We start from the raw sequence: 18,571 nt of genomic DNA on the forward strand, positions 1-18,571 counted from the left end.
TCCTATGAATCAAAAGTCATTTGCCATTAACTTTTTTCTTAAACTTTTTATTGTGAAAAACATCAAAACTAAGAAAAGGGAAAAATACATGTCAGCTTCACTTGTGTTCAGGACTTAATGCTTTACGGATTCACTTTATTCCCTGTGTGTGTGCTATGCGTGTGCATGTGCCTGTTTGCGTACATATGCTGTGCATGTGCATAGGTATATGCACTTGCACACGTTAGTGTGTGCATGGGCATATGTGTGCATGTGTGTTCATATGCTAGTGTGTGAATATATTTGTGCTGTGCACCTGCATATGTTTGTGTGTGTGCTGTGCCTGCCTGTGTGCACAACTGTGTGTTTGCTGGAACCACTTGCAGATACATCCACACGCAGCTGCTCTAACAATCCTACGTAGTCACGTAAAGGTCACAGATCTCAGGGATTTAAATGGATGGAGCAGGATGTCCTGACACAGAGTCTGTCTTCCAATGACTGTCACTGTCTCAGTAACATCCTTCACACCTTCTTTAAGCCACATTCAGGGTCCAGTTTAGGCCCCCATTACATTCAGTCACCTGCCCCAGGTCACCTCAAGCTACAATGTCACAGTTGGAGAGCCCGGCCAAGGCTGGGGGTGCCCCTCCTGTTGGCCTGGCCTCCAGGCTCTGCACTTGGCTCCTGTGTTTCCATCTCTCAGCCAGGCCCTGACTTGGATGGGGCCGCCACCTCTTTCCTCACAGGGTCCCATCGCCCAGTCAAGGGGGTTCATTCTCCCAAACTCAGCATCAAGAGTTGGGACGTGACAGTCCCCACTGGCTCTCCTTCATGTGAGACCCTGTGCTGTTGAAAGAGCATGAGCCCTGCCCTCGGGGGTGGGAGCTGGGAGGTGACATGCGGCCCACGATGGGCAGACGGATCACCAGGTGGGGCGAGCCAGTGTGCAAGGAATTCCGCGGTGGGCTCTCCTCTCCAACGGCTTCTGTGCCCCTACCTCTCCCCGTGCCTCCCCTCGAACACAGCGTGGTGCCCGGGACGGGAGCCATGGGAGCCATCAGCCACCACCCCCTCTACACACACAAACACGCACACACACACACACACACACACACGCACATGCTGCAGGGAAGCAGGACCTGAGTGCAGGGCTCTCAGCGGCCCTGAGCGCCCCGCCCGGAATCGGCCAATGGAATGGACAGACCGGATCTCCCGGCCCGGACCATGCAGGACTGTCCTGCCTGGGCTTCCAGTGTGGCTGCCTCCTTCTGGAAGCCTGGGAGGCTGGAATCAGGCCACTTCTTGTCTATCCTGGCAGCAGACTGGGCTGCACTCTAAGAAGTTCGTGGCTCACCCATGGATCCTGACCATCAGGTGACCAGAGATACTGGTAACATTTCTGTTTTGCCTGTTGAAATGTTTAATGACAAAGATTTTGTTCAGTTTCCTGATGTGGGTGTCCAAAGATGAGAGACCCATGTGTGTGATCTGTACCTCCTATGAGATCAGCCCTAAGCTAGTTTAAACACGATCAAGTTCTGTCTACACGGTAGATTTAGACCTCTGCATGTCCTGCCTACTGATTATGTTTAGAGCTGACCGTGTGTTGTCTATAATAAGAAGATTTAGACCTGAACATTTTCTGTGCACGCTAGGACTATGGGAACCTGGGTAGAAACCTGGCCTGGCCTCAGTACTGGGAAGCTCCGTGCCTGCATCTGAAGGTCAGTGCTTAGATGTCTGGGGTCTGGAGCTGAGGTGGGCTTGTCTAAGTAATAGCCTCTCTTCTGAGTGTGGTTACCTCGTCCTCCCAAGGGTCAGTGCTATGGTCGGGGCCTTAGTCTTAATCCCTGCAAGGTTAACCTTCCCTGGGGCTTGTGGAGAATCCGCAGGAGGGCTACCTGGCAATAATTCCAATTCACCATCATGTGCATGGTGCGTAGGGAGGCAGGTTTAGCTGGTGAATTGATTGCAGGGCACGCAGTTTGGGCAAAAGGCTGATGGGTAACAGCTGAGGCTGCTGCTGAGCTCTCCTTCCAGTCTACCGTCCGTACTCAGAAGCATCCAGAGCTGCCCCTCGGCTTTCAGCCCTGCTGTCCTGTGAATTATCTCAACAAGTATGTGAGACAAGAAAGGACTGAGCCTGCCAGAACCAAGGAAGTGTGTTCACCTCTAGCATGAAAGCTTTAAAAACAGGTAAAATCAACAGAACCAAAGGGAAAAGAGGAGGACTTCTCTGGGACAAGTGTGGGGAGAGGAGACCCACCTGCCACTTTTTCCCATCCCAGGAGGTTCCAGGAGCCCAGCTTGTTTCCACAGTAGGGGAGCCACCAGCAGAGCCGTGGTGTTCTGATCAAGGGGACATGTCCCCCAGGTGCAGGGTCTGGGGAGGTGAGGTCACCCTGGAGACTGTGCACGTGTGACCCCAGGTCGGTGAGTCTGGGGAGGGCGGTTGACTCTGGGACTGTGGACATGTGACTCAGGTGGAGGGGTCTGGGTACAATGGGTCACCTGTTGAGAGAGAACGTGTGACTTTAGGTGCAGGGTCTGGGGAGGTGGGGTCACCGTGGTGAGTGTGGATGTGCGACCCCAGGTAAAGAGTGTGGGGATTGTGTGGGTCTCACCACATCTGCATGGGTCAGGATCACATGTACGGGGAGGCCCCATATGTGCTCTTTGCCTGCAGTGTTTCTTTTCCCCTTTGAGATTTCCAACCTCTGCATTAAGTGTGTTGCCCTGATTAACCTGTGGTACCTTTTCTTCTCTTAATCTTCTCACATTCATATGAGGTCAGGCATGTTTGAGTGTGTTGCTGCTCTGTGTTCTGGTGAGTGACAACACTTGGTGGTATCATATTAATATCATATCATATCATATGTCTAATCTATGAGGGTCACCACTGCCTGGGTCCCCCTGGACAGAGGTCAGGTGAGCACAGACTAGCTCCCCCCCAAGAATGGTCTCCCACGTGCTCTGTGAGGGTACCGTGATGGCCCCTAAGATAGGGGACTGTGTCTGGGCCTCCGACATTTGTGATGAGGGGGAGTCGAAATGGAATCTCAATTAACAAGACATTATTTTAAGAATTTATTTTAAGTGAAATAAAACGCACGTCACATACCCTTTACCATCGTCACCATTTTAAGTGCACGTTTCTGAGGCATCAGATCTATTCACTTTCTCATGGAGCCGTCACCACCATCCCTAGAACTTTTCATCTTGCAAAACCAAAATTCCACAACCATGAAAGTCTCACTCCCCGTTCCCTCCCACTGCCCCTGGCACCAATATCCACTTCAGTCCCTGAGTGGTCGACTCCAGGGCACCCACTGGAGTGGAATCCTGCAGTGTTTGCTGATGGCTCACTTTGGAAGAGCTGACTTTCAGTCTGAAGCTCTGCCTGTTTGTATTTGAAGAATCTGCATTTAAGTAGCGGGTGTATGAGGAAGGGGGTGTATGAGGGACAAAGGTGTCCGGGGTGCAGATGAGCCAGGACCTGACCAGCTGCGTTTTGGGTCCTCTGGTTCCATCTCTTGGCCTGGGCCTCATCTGCATCATCACTGGCCCCGCTGGCACCACTGGGGTGTTGTTGTCTGAGTGAGATTCCCCTGGTGCCCCTGCTCTCCTCCCCTCCTCCTGCTGGTTGGGGAGGGAACTGCTTGCTGTGTGGTCTCTACTCCTGAGGCACAAAGGACCCTGCAGCATGGACCTGCAGAGTGTGGGTGTGGTCCCAAGAGCATGGGACCCACATAGGACACAGCATTGGGGCATGACAAGTGCTAGGGCTGCCTCATCACTGACAGGGAATGTTGCCAAGATCCTGCTCGGGAGGGCGCGGTGGGTGGCCTGGGACCCCAGAGGCCCATTCCTATCCTGGAGCTCGGACAGTACATCCTCATGGGCTCCAGATTCACCCCATATCTCAGCCATATCCCTCTGTCCTGTCTTTGAACTCAGGAAAACGACCTCTACTGACCATTGTCCACAACATAGGCCTGGTCCTGTCGGTATTAAGATTCTTTAATTTAGGCGTCCTGGGATAGCAGCTCTTTTTAGGCCTAAGAAGGAACAGCTCAGGAGTGTACAACAATTTCAGATAAAACTAATATTCAATGACTATCTCTATACTGCTGTGTTGTTGACTTCTATTAGTCATTCTTCTCCTGGTTTTAGCTCTGATGTGGGGATTACAGTGGAGTCAACATTTAAATCTTCATAATCTGTGTATTTGTAGCATCAGTATCATTACTGACCCATAGTTTGTATGGTTTGGGAAGAGTTATTGATTTCATGTATCATGTAAAGGATTCACAATGCTGATAGGGCAATTAAGATTACAATAATGGCTGGTAAATTGTTCACATTTTCCCTACCTGTGCATCTATTGTACATATATGAATTAGTTTAATTGTCAATATTAGTGAAATAATATAGAGGACTAGAGAACTTCTTTTAAAAACACTATTAATGTGTGTGATGAAAATGTAAAAGTTCTTCCATAATCGGTGATATTGTATCTTGAGAGCCTAGATGAAATTGATATGCCTTCATGATATACACTATTTTAGCCTATAATTTAACTTTGAAAAATTTACATCAATTTTTACTTTTATCTCATTTATTGAGAAAGGCATAATTGTTATGCTTTTGGCTTCAAACTGCTTGGAAAGGACTTGAGTCCTTCCTTATTTTACATTTACATAGGTAGGATCTTCAAACATAGGATATGTGGAGGGCATCCGTGCAACCATTCTAGGTGAGGAGTCACAGTTTCTACTGCTGAGACTTCTGGTTTGGACATAAATGTTTTTCACAGTATGAAGATTATTAGCATTACTGCTGCTACTGAGATGAATGAGCCTAAAGACAAAATATTTCATGTTGTGTGTGCCTCAGGGTTCTCAGAGTAATGTAGTAACCTCCCTGAGAGGCTAAGGAATTGCTGCAGGAAGTCATATTTACTACTACAAATATACCTGTGAAGTGAATTTTTGCTACTGCTGAGTTAAGTGTATAAGCTGATAATAGTGGGAATCCATGTAGGAAGACTCCTCTAATAGTGAAGCCTGCTCCCATGGACATTATGTCATGGAAGTGTGCTACTACATAGTGTGTATCTTAGAGGACAATGTCCAGGGATAAGTTGGCTAAGATGACTCCTGTCAAACCACCTACTGTCAAAAGGGAAATAAAGCCTAAAACTCATAATAGAGTGAGATGTCATACAATATTACCTCTGTGAAGAGTTGCTAATCAGGGACTTCCCTGGTGACACAGTGGTTAAGAATTCGCCTGCAAATGCAGAGGAAATGGGTTCGATCCCCGGTCCCAGAAGATTCCACATGCTGCGGAGCAGAAAGCTCATGCGCCACAACTACTGAGCCTGCCCTCTAGAGCCCGCGAGCCACAACTACTGAGCCCACGTGCCAGAGCCCTTGCTCTGCAACAAAAGAAGCCACTGCAAAGAAAAGGCCGTGCACTGCAACGAAGAGTAGCTGCCGCTCACCGCAAGCAGAGAAAGCCCACATGCAGCAACCGAGACACAACGCAGCCAAAAGAAGAAAAAAAAGAAAAGAAAAATTAAAGAGAGAGTTGCTAATCAGCTAGATACTTTTACTCCTGTAGGGGTAGAAGTAATTACAGTAGCTGATGCAAAGTATGCTCCCGAGTTGACAGCTATCCCTATGGTAAACATATGATGGGCCCACAAGAGAAATCCTAAAAAGCCAGTGGACATGACTCATACTATTCCCAAATAGCTGAAAGGCACTTTTTGTCCTAAATAGTATGTAATGATATGTGAGTTTATGACAAACCCTGGTAGGCCATGAATACAGACTTCAGGGTGACCAAAGAATCAAAATAGGTGTTGGTATAGGATTCGGTCTCCTCCTGAAGGGTCAAAGAAAGTAGTGTTGAGATTTCTATCTCTTAACAGTATGGCAATTCTGGCTGCTCGGACTGACACTGGTAATTATAGTAATATGGCTATAGTTGGGAAAGATTAAACAAATACTGGTGTTTGGTATTGGGATGTGACTGCTGGTTTTGTGTTAAAGACTACAGTAATAAAAATAATAGCACCAAGAATTGAAGAGACACCTGCTAAATGTAAGGAGGAAATGGTTAGGTCGATTGAGGCTCCTGCGTGGGTCAGATTGCAGGCTAGAGCTGAATATGGGATTCCACTGGTACCAGAACCAGCTTCTACTATTGGTGATATGAGTAGGAGTAAGAATGATAGGGGAAGTAGTCAAAAGTTTATATGATTTATTTGGGGAAATGCTACCTTTATTAGTGGCCCAAGTCAGTTTTCAAACCCTGCAATCATAATGGGTACAACTATAAAGAAAATTATTATAAGTGCAGGGACTGTTATGACTGCCTTACAGATTTGGGCATCTCCAAGTAGCGTTCCAGGTTAACATAGCTCAGCCTGGATTAATATACTGAAGGTGCTGCCTGCTACTCCAGCGCAAGCACCAAATAGTAAATATAAAATGCAGATATCTTTGTGATTTGTTGAAAATAATCAGCAGTGTATGAACTGAGGTAAAATGACTGACCTAGCATTAGACTGTAAATGTAAGGACAGAGACTGAACCCTCTTTCTCGCAAACCCTGTGGTGAATCAACAAATTGAATTGTAACTTCAGAGAAGCAGCTTCAATTCTGCCCATGATTTTCCTGCCTTTTTTTTCTTTCTCAAATGAAGGAGAAATAGACTGAAGCCAGTTGACTAGAGGATTTGTCTGTTAACTAGAGTTTCCTGGGGTTAAAACTCATCAATCTCGTAAAGATTTGGCTTAATTACAATGTTTGCTTTACATTCAATTGATGTAAGGTAAAGTCTTGCAATCTTCATTTTTAGGAATTAAGTAAATTTTACTTGTTTAAGGTTTTGAAAGCTCTTGGTCTGAACTAACCTAAATTCCTAGTGCAGCGCCGACAGAATGGGTGTTGTGTGTAGTAATCGTGTGGGTATTATGATTGGTAATGATAGGAAGGTTATTTCTTTGTATGTTCAAATTGTTTTGTTTTTGTGTTTTTAATGAAGTGAATATAGTTAGTGATGTGGAGTATGTTAGCTGCAAGTAAAAATATATGCTGAGGACTGCTATGATGGCTATTAGTATTGGTAGAATGATGTTGTCATTTTTGTTATGTCTTGAATAATTATTCATTTGGGTAAAAACCCTGATAGTGATGGGTGATGTCCTAATGATACTATAATGGTGAGGAAAAGGATTGTGATGGGAGGTGTTTTATCTCATGTATGTGATAATGATACTCTTGTAGTACATGATCTGGGTATAAATAATAAGAAGAGAGTGTTGTTATGATATAAATTAGTATGTTTAGGATTGTTATAATTAGAATATACTTTATAATAGCTGTTATTCATCCTATATGGGCAATTGATGAGGAGGGTGTAATTTTTTCCAGGTGAGTATGGCTAAATCTGCCTCAGCCTCCAGCTATGATTTATAATATCAATATGATTAATAGTATATTTAGCTTGATGGACGGTGACATGTGATATTAAACTGACAGGGGAGAAATTTTGTCAGGCTGATAGCATCAGGCCTGCTGTTCATGGGATGCCTTGTGTGACTTCAGGCACTCAGAAGTGAAATGGGAAAGTCCTACTTTTGTGACAAGGGCGATTGTCATGAGGGTGGATGCTGCTGGATTAAAGATTTTTGTTATTCTTTGTGTTCTTTGACCAGAGTATATTAGATTAATGATAATAGCCATTATAAGTAGTATTGATGTGGTGGATCGTTTTAGGAAATATTTGTTGGATGCTTCTGTAGCTTATGGGTTCGTGTTTTTTATTAGAATGGGGATACCATTAACCAGTGTGAGCTTGTTGTATAATTATATTTCCTGAGATAAGGGTCAGTAGAATGATAGTAAAAACAATGAGAGTTTATTAGTACAGGAAGGATATACGACAACATTTTGGGGGTATGGGCTTAAAGCTTACTTAGAGAACCTTACTATATAGCATGTGGTGTAATGTGGTGGCATGGGGAATGTAAAATTCTTAGGAAGAATTCAATTCCAGGAACAAAAGCATTGAAACCTCTATGATTTACTCTATCAAAGTAACTCTTTTGTCAGACATATTTCTTAAGGTTGTGGTGGGTTGCCTGGTATGATGACAGACAGTGAAAACTCATATGCATAGGGCTAATGTTAGTAATAAAAAAAACTTTTTATAAGAGATGTATATATTGATCATATCAAAATTGTGGGTAGGATGCTCAAATTCATAGAAAGGAGATTGTTAGATGTGTTTTAATGATAACTTGGGCTGTATATAATTCTGGCACCTAGGGACTGTCGAATGCTCCTAAAAATAGATTGTTGTGGAAATGTTTATTATAAGGAAATTGACATATTCTCTAGGAAGGACTGGGTGAATGGGCCTGCTACATTTTCTACATTGAAGACATATACAGGCGTTGATCCTACTTCTGTTAAATCAAGTGGGACTTCATTGGATTTCTGCTACTATGGACATAATCAAATTCTGGGTAGGGGTCAGGAGAAAATTAGTCATAGGTGTTCTCGTGTATTAATTACTGTTGAAAGTGTAAATGATCCATTTATCAGTAAGACTGAGAATAGAATAACTGCTACATTACTTCATATGAGATTGTGTGTGCTACTGTCCCTAGAGCTCCAATGAGTATTTTGAATGTGAAGCCCATCCGGATCTGAGGATGGAATAAATGGCTAGGTGTGATATGGCTAATATAAATAGTATGCCTACATTTATATTAAGTAGTGGATAAGATACGGGAGAGGAATTCATGTTGTGAGAGCCAGGGTTAAGGCTAGCATTGGGGCAATAATATATAAATTGATGATGTTGATGGGCATAGTGGTTCTTTAATAAGTAATTTGAATGCCTCAGCAATGGGTTGTAATAATCCATGGGGGCTGATGATTTTTGGCCCTTTCTGGATTTGTATACAGCCTAGGATTTTCCATTTAGTTAATATGAGGAATGCTATGGTGAATTAAATTGGGTAATTTGTGAAAGAATGTTGATTATAAACATATTCTTAGGAAGAAGACTTGAACCCATGCAGATAAAGGTTTCAGTTTTACATAATTACCGGGCTCTGCAACTGTAACAAACCCAGTTATAGAGTAAGGTATGAATAAATTAATTGAATGTAGATTCTATCATCATTTAGTTTGCAGACCTTTTGTAAAGTAAGCCGTATTGCTCTTGGTCTTTCATACTGGAAGAAATCTGCAATAGACAGAAAGCAACCAGGATGACTCCAGTCTGAACTCAGATCACGTGAGACTTGAATCGTTGAACAAACAGATAATTAATAGCAGTTATACCATTGAAATGTCGTGATCCAGCATCAACGTCATAAACCATATTGCCGATATGAACTCCAGAATACAATTACACTGTTATCCCTAGTAAAACTTGTTCCGTTGATCAGTGTTTTAGAAGAACAAGTGATAAAGCATTTTGACTAGCTGGTCTAAATTTTAATCACTCAGAGGTGGTTTTATTCTCTAAAAAATAAGTGACGCACGGGCTCAAGGCACACCGGCTTCAGTAGTTGTGGCACGCAGGCTCAGTAGTTGTGGCCCACAGGCTTAGTTGCTTTGTCGCACGTGGGATCTTCCCGGACCGGGGATCGAACTGGTGTCTCCTTCATTGGCAGGCGAATTCTTAACCACTGCATCACCAGGGAAGTCCCAGAATCACAGTCTCCCTTTTAATATACCTTAAGCCCAAAGAATCCATGGAAAATTGTTACAGAAAATAAGACAATAAAATATTGTAAGGACTATAACAGAAGCATATAGTACACAGTTCATATAGACACATCCCAAGTAGTTACAAGGTATATTAAAAGGGTGGCTGCAATTTTAAAAGAATAAGATAAATTATATCCACAAACTCCCAATCTTTCCTGAAATGTTGCAAATCGAAACCTTATTGTAGGAAGCAGAAGATTCCAGGAGACATTCTACAGATGAAGGACTCTAAACACTGTGGTTGGATAAGGAATTCTGGAAGGAAGGTGTCCTCACCCAAGGAGAGCAGGTTCCTATACTTCTCTAACATCACATCCCTGTATAATTCCCACTGATCCTGGTCCAGGCATTCTCACTCCTCTTGAGAGAAATCTATGGCCATATCCTGGAATGTCAGGAGTCCCTGAAATTAAAGGTACACATGCCATGTGACCACGGGAAGAGTTCATAATGTGACCCAAGAAGAAAACAGCAAGTTAAGAGAACTGGTTTTAATTTAGAAGAATGTTTTCAATTATCCACTAATATATATATATATATATATATATATATATATATATGTTACAAGGTAACTTTCTCTACCTTATTTCTAACTACAAGAAAAGAGTATGGCATGTGATCCACAAAACCAGTATAGAGACTATACTTAACTGGAAAACAAATGATAAAATTATGGTTTCAACACAGGCATATGCATTTTTGACTGTTTTATTTATATCAAACTGAATAAAATGTGTGTATTTCTCAGACAGAAAAGACATGTCGAGGTACAAATGTACCTTTCCACTATTCATGGGTACACAAGTACACCGGGGAGATTGTAAAAGTGCAGATTGTGATTCAGTAGGTCCGGTTGGCCTGAGTTCTATTTTTTTTTTAAGTTCTATTTTTTTAACAAGCTCATTTCTAACTAGTGATGCCACAGTCTCTGATTCATTAACTACAATTGTGAATAGCAGAGATGTAATTAGAAAGGTAAAAATTCATATTTAATTTTGAACTTAAAGTGTTTTATGGATTTTACACCTTTAATAGGATACTAAGCACAGCAGCAACAATCCTTTGTGAATCTTTACTATAGACCTTGTATCTTTCTAACATTTTTGTGTAGGATTCCAGGAAAAAGGCCTGGACCGCGGTCACAGTGGGCGGGGCCCCGAGGTCGCGCCGCCCCTCCAGGACCCCGACGGGGCCCTGCGCTCCTGGCTGCTCCCTCCCCCGGCACCACCCCTGCTCCCGGAAGGCCTCGGGGCAGAGCGGTCCCACCCCCTAAGCCCAGAAATGAGCACGCGTTTCCGCAGAGCTGGAACTCCCGCAGCTCGGGGTCTCTTCCCTCCTCCGTCACGGAACTGCCCCGGAGCCCGAGGGGAGTGCGGCCTCACTGAGGCTGCCGGCTCTGGAGGAGCCCCGGCGGCCGAAGCCGCGACAGTCGTGGGGACAGCAGGCCGGGTAAGTGGGCGCCGACCCTCCGCCTGGTCCAGTGCCCTGGCGGCAGCGCAAGACCAGCTAATGAGGGGCAGGGGTTCGCTGCCACCCGCCGCTGTGCAGAAAGAGTGGCCCCCAGCGTCTGGTCCCGGGGCACTTGGGTCCCTCTTCTTGCCCATGCCCTCGGCCTGGCTCGCGGGGCATGGGGGGGCGTGGGGAGGGGGTCGGCCTGAGGGAAACGGGGCAAGGGAGGCGCAGGGTCCGGCTGCAGCGTCAGCGCCCCTCCTCCTGACTGCGGGGAAAGCGGCTGAACACTCCTCCCGAGGCTCGCAGGCCCCTTATTCAGCCGAGTCCCTCTGCGCTCCTTCCTCCCTGAGCTAAAGTACCGGGGGGAGGGGACAGGGCAGGCGACTGGCGCAGGTGATGGGGAACATTAAAAGGTGATTGTTAACTAAGGAAAACCAGCTCTCCCAACGTGAGGAATGTAGCACTTTTCTTTGTATGCGAAGATGCCAGAGTCTGGGCTCACTGAAATCCTTCCTTTCATATGCACCTCAGCTCTCTGGGACCTGCATTCTGTATTTGCATATCCTGAGCTCCTCAGAGCCCGCGGCTCACACTGGAGGGCTGCAAGTGCTGATGACTGTGACATCCATTGTTTACTGAGATGGCAAGAAATATTCCATTTCTCACAGTCTTGAGGGGCAGACAGTGAAAAAGAGTCGGAGAATCTCACTCGGCATGTACTTTGGTTTACATATAGATAATATTTATACTTAACTGTGCTAATAGAGATTCTCATGTCCAATCAACTTGTACTACTACCCTCCATGTATTCATTTCATCAATATCATAAAATAAATGCCTATAGAACTGACTTAATCTATTTAAACAGGATAATGATTTTTAAAGGAAACATAAAAGAAATATAACAACAACACCTTTACCACCAAAGGCTGTGTCCGCAACAACCTAAATAAATGTTCCATTGTTAAAATATTGAAAGATGTATTCAATAGAAATACCAACAAAAATGACAAATAAGGGCAGCAGAATGTTGAAATGTTCTATCTTTATCATTAAAATGCAAGAAAATCATTTATTAGTAGGCACTGGGGGCAGATGTCTGATTTTATATCTTTGTCATATTTGTGCAGTTGTTTCAACAAGTATCTTAAAGACAAAATGGAAAAACGAGGAGGTTTGTGCTTGAGATCATGTTGATGTGAAACCAGGGATGGCCACTTTGTGCCAGGTGAGTTAAGTTTACGTGGCAGGTAGACCACAAAGCTTCTGAGAAGCAAGGGTTGGAAGTCTTGTCCTGGGTGCCCCTTAGGTTCTGTGACTTGATTTGATTGTGAGTCATGTTTCGGGAAAGACCTGATCACAGGAAAAGAGTGGGAATAGAGTGCTTTGGGGAGCAGCTAACAACATTCATCACGGCTCACAGCCTGAATGAATTTTAAAGAAACAGGAAAACAAATGCTTCTTATGGAATCAGAGAATGTGAGGGCTGGACAATCCCACAAAATGAGGAACACCCGTCCTATTTTCCAGATGAGAAAACAGAGGCCCAGCAAGGTGAAATCCCTCACCCAAGTTGCACCCGTCTCTCCTCCCCACTACATGGTTCATGAAAGCAGGATTCTTCCTGTCGTGATCACTGCTGAACCCCAAAAAGGGCCAGGTATCTAGCAGCTGCTCCAAAACTTTTGGCTGACTGTAGGAACAATGCTATTTCTTTCTTTCTCACTCTTATTCAGGATTGTGCCAAGAACTCCCCAGTTTTCAATGTAATTTGATAAATGTAAATATTAATTGAGTTTTGTTGTGATGAGGACTTGGCTTTGAAGGTAACAGACTTGGTTCAGATCCTGGTTCTTCCACTCAATAGCTGTTTGGCTTTGGTAAAATTACTAAACCTCTCTGAGCTTATTTCCTCCTTTGTAAAGTGTGAAGAAATGTATCTGAGCTAGCAGAGCACCTGCATGAGAAATGTGCACTAAATATTGGTCTTTCTCACTCTACCATGCCATCTCTCTGTTCTTCCCAGAGAAGTTGTACAGAAGGATATAGTACTTTCTTTAAAAAAATTTTATTTATTTATTTATTTATTTTTGGCTGCGTTGGGTCTTCATTGCTATGCGCGGACTTTCGTTAGTTGCCCGAGCGGGGGCTACTCTTTGTTGCGGTGTGCAGGCTTCTCGTTGTGGTGGCTTCTGTTGCTGCGCTTGTTGTGGAGCACCGGCTCTAGGCGTGCGGCCTTCAGTAGTTGTGGCCTGCAGGCTCAGTAGTTGTGGCGCATGGGCTTAGCTGCTCCATGGCCTGTGGGATCTTCCCTGACCAGGGCTCAAACCCATGTCCCCTGCTTTGGCAGGCAGAATCTTAACCACTGCGCCACCAGGGAAGTCGGATATAGTACTTTATAAAGAGGGGTTTTAATTTATTTCAGATAGTGTACATTTTTCTTGTAGAAAAGTTTATTCCACTATAGAAACATTAACACGCAATACCACTACAAATGCAGTATTCTGTGGGTTAGATATTATCAGTAAATTTTATATGTAATTGGGCAAAGGCCAAAGCACTAGGTACTAGGGAGTAAGAAGACTCAAATCTGGGGTGCCCCTCACCCCAATTTCCAGAGCAGGGTGTTTTTTTCAAATCCATGTTTCATCTGGCCTTTGTTTCTCATCCATCCTCTGTGTCCGCCTTTCTCAAGAAGGCTCAGATCCTCCGCTTTCACACCCTCCCAGCTGGCTGTGCCCCAGCTCCTGTCCTGGACCCTCGGCATGCATGGGTGTGCCTGCTCTCCCTGTGCATCCCCAGCTTTGCCAGGGAGCTGCTGTATCGTGCACTGCTCGCTGTACCCCAGAGTACCTAGACCCTTCTGGTACATGAAGTACACCCTCATCCATGAGTGCACGCCCATCCCCTTACCTTATACCCTGCCTCTAAGCCAGGCTTGGGGGGTGACTATACAGTGTGCGTTCAGCTACGTGAGCTGCTGGGATCAAAGTGAAGTTCCCAACTTTTGAAGTTGCAGGTTTGAGGGGCACACAGTGATTTAGAGTCGGGTCACCTGACTTAAAGGGGGTGCCTGATCGATTTAAAGCCAAGGCAGCTGACTTAAAGCCTGCGTCCCTCAGCTGCAGGACGAGACCAACTTTGGCGGTGCACGGGTTCGCTCCAAGCCAGCACTGCTGTTCAGGAAGAGCTTCCAGTAGCACCTAAGTGCAGGGGGACTTGGTCCGTTGTCTTGCCCCTGCCCTCGGAGGGGGGCCACCTGCTCTTCTGGAGGAGAATCAGGGAGGGAGAAATGCAGAGTCCCAGCTGGAGTTGTGGCATCCCTTGTCTGATGGCAGGGAAAGGGGGGCGGGGCTGCGTGGTGTCCTGGGGCTGGACTCACCAGGTCGACTCAGCCTCTCAGCCTCCTAAGCGCCCCACACACTCCACAAGAGTTTCCAATAATATGTAATTGCGCCTTAGGTTCTCGGTCTGCAAACTCATACCCAGGCTCCCAGGTCCCTTGATTCAGCCAATTCCTTTGTGCTCTTTCTTCTATTAGATGAAGTACCAGAGGGAGGGGCTGGGGGATGGGAGTGGAGGGACCCCTGCAGCACTGGCCTCAGCTGACTAAAGAGATCCGGGGCCTGCGCTATCACACGTGTGTGAGGACCCTTAAGGCGGAATCGAGGGGGCCAGTTAGAGGCAGTCCTTGCTGCCTCAGGTGAGTATGGATCACCGTCGGGTGGGGAGCACGCTGAGCCCTGAGAAGTACTGTTAGGAGGATGTGTTCCTCCCTCGGCTTCAAGGATGTGGGTGGGCTTCAGGGCTCCAGTTCCCCTCCAGGCCTCCAGGTCCGACTGCACCCCAGCGGCCTTGCAGACCTGCCTTCCTGTCCCAGAACTTGTCAGGCTCCAGGAAGAATCCAGACTGCAGAGATGGTGCCTGTGCGCTCCAGCTTAAGAAGTGCTGTCCCTGGGGACCCAACAGTGGAGGGAGGAAGGGTGAAGGGAGTAGGGGGGTGGGGTAGGGAGGGGTGGCTGCCCTGGGAAACGCTGAGAGAGAAATATCGCCCCCCACACCCCCTGCCCCCTGCAACTGACCCATTGATGTCATAGGATCTCAGGGCCGTTTAGTCAGCGATACCTCTGCTTCTTTACTCCTTGTTCACAACTATGCAAAACCAACTCTTCATCCACTTGCTCCCTTGCCAGGACTTTTAAAGCACTGTTCTTTTGAAGGACTCGTTCCCTAAAGTACAGTTTGGAGCTGTCCCAGCTATTTAAAAGTGTTCTCCTTAAACTGAGACTAAATCCTACTCTTTTAGAAAAACGAGCTTCACTTCAGAGATCATCTGTTCTGTCCATTCCTTCCTTCTACTGCCCTCTTAAGAACCCCTGTGCTCAAAGAGCTTGGTGATTTATTTTTTGCTTGATGTCAAAGAGAAACCTTCCCCATGTACCCCAAAAAGCTTTCCTGGAACATAGGTGTTTGAAAACCATGACAGTGTTTTGCAGTTAGTATACACTGGGTAGACTGCCTAGCAATCCCTCCGAGAGCCAGAGGTGAGCGACACCTTTACTTATTTGATTGGATGTCCTTCAAGTTTAGGAAGGTCCCATTCTTATGACCCAGCAGATAAGACAGAGCCCTGGATGGCTGTGGCTGTGATTAGATAACTTCTGATGATTTTATTTCCCTTAGTGAGCTGCTGCTTCTAGGTTAAATTCATTTTATTACCTGTCCTTTTTTTTTTTTTTTGCGGTAAGCGGGCTTCTCACTGTTGTGGTCTCTTCCTTTGCGGAGCACAGGCTCTGGACGCGCAGGCTCAGCGGCCGTGGCTCACGGGCCTAGCCTCTGCGCGGCATGTGGGATCCTCCCGGACTGGGGCACGAACCTGTGTCCCCCGCATTGCAGGCGGACTCTCAACCACTGCGCCACCAGGGAAGCCCTACCTGTCCATTTTTAAAGAAAGACTGACAAAGTCACTGTAATAGGTCAGGAGTCTGAGCTCAGGGTTAGTCAAAGGTACTCACAGGGAGGAAGGTGGATAAAAATAGGTGGGTAAAATAGGAGGGTTGGCAAGTACAGCCAGGACACCTGTGTTCACCGTGCATACTAATAAAGGCCAGGATCTCCCCATTTATCTCTGGTGGGAAGTTCTGATGGTTTCACAGGATCAAACTCAAATCATATTCAAACTAGGGGATTTCCCTGAGCATAAAAGGAAGTATCCATCCCTAGCAGGAGTGGCTGCAGAGGAATAAAGACACAGATGTAGAGAAAGGACTTGAGGACACAGGGAGGGGGAAGGGTAAGCTGGGATGAAGTGAGAGAGTGGCATACACTACCAAAGGTGAAATAGGTAGCTAGTGGGAAGTAGCTGCTTATAGCACAGGGAGATCAGCTCAGTGCTTTGTGACCACCTAGAAGGGTGGGATAGGGAGGGTGGGAGGGAGACGCAAGAGGGCGGGGTTATGGGAATATATGTATACGAATAGCTGATTCACTTTGTTATACAGCAGAAGCTAACACAACATGGTAAAGCAATTATACTCCAATAAAGATGTTAACAACAACAACAAAAACACCCAAAAAACTAAGTCAGTCAAGCCAATGGAGACATTGTATGTGTTTACAGTTCAAGAAATCCACAAAAGAATCCTTTATTCTATATGCAATGAATGGTCCATTTGGAAAGAAAAAAACTTTCTAAAATGTTGTTTTTCCATTTATTGTTCAGAACATCATTTTTATACCTCTGCATTTCTTACTATTCAAAGCCAAGTCACGTGAGTTAGAGGTAAGCAGCTGATTGATTTAAATTTGGGTCATGTGCTTTAAAAACCAGTGCCAGTTCATTGATTTAAATCCCGGTCACATGACACGAGGAGGGGGTCCTAAAAACGGCTTTTTCATCTCTGGCTCAGAATATCATATTTACCTTGGTTTTTCTTATGATTTAGAAAACTTGAGTGTGTCTCCTTGGAATCTTCAGGAGAAAAATACAGTATTTCGGGTTCATTCTTGAAACCAACTTCTCACGGTTAAGGTGTATTGACTAAAAGATCTTCCTTCTTCAAGAGATTCCAAACCTCTGTAAGAAACTTCATTGTAACTGGAGAAAAAAGAATGAAATCAGGCCAGCAGCTGCAGGAGGCAAGGCAGCCCCCCAGGACTAGGGAAGGAGGAGGAGGAAGGACTGAGAGTTGCCGTTAGAGCAGACAACCTCCAGAGGGCGCTGAAGCACCGGCAGAGCCCACCTGCCACTCCCAGTTTGGCACTGCAGGGTCAGATTTGGGTTTGGAGATGGGGTTGCTGTGACCCCAAGGAGGTGAGCAGAGAGGAGGAGTTGATTACTGGTCCCCTCTGACTCTCTGGCCCAAATGGCCTGGCTTCACAGGGGGGATAGAGTTTTGCTTTCAGCAACTAATGGGGCACTTCCAGGCTGATGGGGTTGCCCAGTGGCCCGACAGCCTGACAGGCTGTGTGCGGTGTGACCGCCCTTTGTTCCTCCAGAATCTGTACATCAGGAGGTGCATGGTGGCGGGAGCCCATTCACCGACCCTCCCCCCAAGGGGGATGGCACCTTCCCTGGCTGTACCCTGTGATCACCAGGTACTTGAAATGAATGCAAGTTTTTTGACTTCAAGGAAAAGCTCACATAACCGCATCTGCCTCATAATGTGTGGGGTTTACTATAATGGAAGGACATTATAAAGAACAGGTAGAAAACTCACCTGTTGTTCTCCATGTAGGAGTTTATTTTGCATGAATCCCTCCTACATGAGTAGATAGCAGAGGTTTATTTTTGTTCCCGTGTGTGTAGTTGTGGCAGAGGATGTAAGTATGGTGATTTGAAGCCCTCAAAGAAATATTCTCAGAACTCTCAAGACTCTTCCTGATTGGAATGGAAAGAGACCTGGAAAAGGAGGAAAAGAAAAGGAGGAGGGAGAACGAATGACTGTATCTCAGTAAATTCACCTGCCTGGTTGATTGTTGTCTTCTCATTTCTTTTAACTTCTATGTATGTCTAATGGAATAATGTAGAAAGGCTGATTTTTATGCTTTAAAAGATTTTACATCACAAAGAAACTAGAAGTGGCTAACAGAACTTATGCAAATCAATTTTACATAGAGACTTTGATATTAAAGTTGTATACTAAAATGGGTTAATCCAAATTTTCTTTCTTTTTGAGTGAATATTTGTAACATATTTTAGATACACAAAATTGTGAGAATGGGTACCATTTTTCACCACTTAAATGATTTCTTTTCAATGAATAGATTGTACACTTCAAATGCCAATGTTGTGTCTTATATGTTGTTTTTTAATTACTTGATTTCCAAAACGTGT

General features: G+C 45.2%; 1 protein-coding gene across 5 annotated transcripts in view; it reads left to right on the plus strand.

The window, feature by feature from the left end:
- The first annotated feature begins 11,073 nt into the window (after nt 1-11,073).
- Nucleotides 11,074-18,571, plus strand: part of MGAT5 (alpha-1,6-mannosylglycoprotein 6-beta-N-acetylglucosaminyltransferase) — a 581,503-nt gene continuing 574,005 nt past the window's right edge. For 2 of the 5 annotated variants that reach the window (XM_079924995.1, XM_079924994.1), the window contains exon 1: nt 11,817-12,895. The gene's annotated coding sequence lies outside the window, so the exon portion shown is untranslated. Of the gene's footprint in view, nt 11,233-11,815; nt 12,896-18,571 lie in introns of those variants that run through there. The other 3 variants (XM_079924992.1, XM_079924993.1, XM_079924998.1) reach the window with 3 other exon arrangements.

Source organism: Stenella coeruleoalba (genome assembly GCF_951394435.1).
Source record: "Stenella coeruleoalba genome assembly, chromosome: 6".
NCBI lineage: Eukaryota > Metazoa > Chordata > Mammalia > Artiodactyla > Delphinidae > Stenella > Stenella coeruleoalba.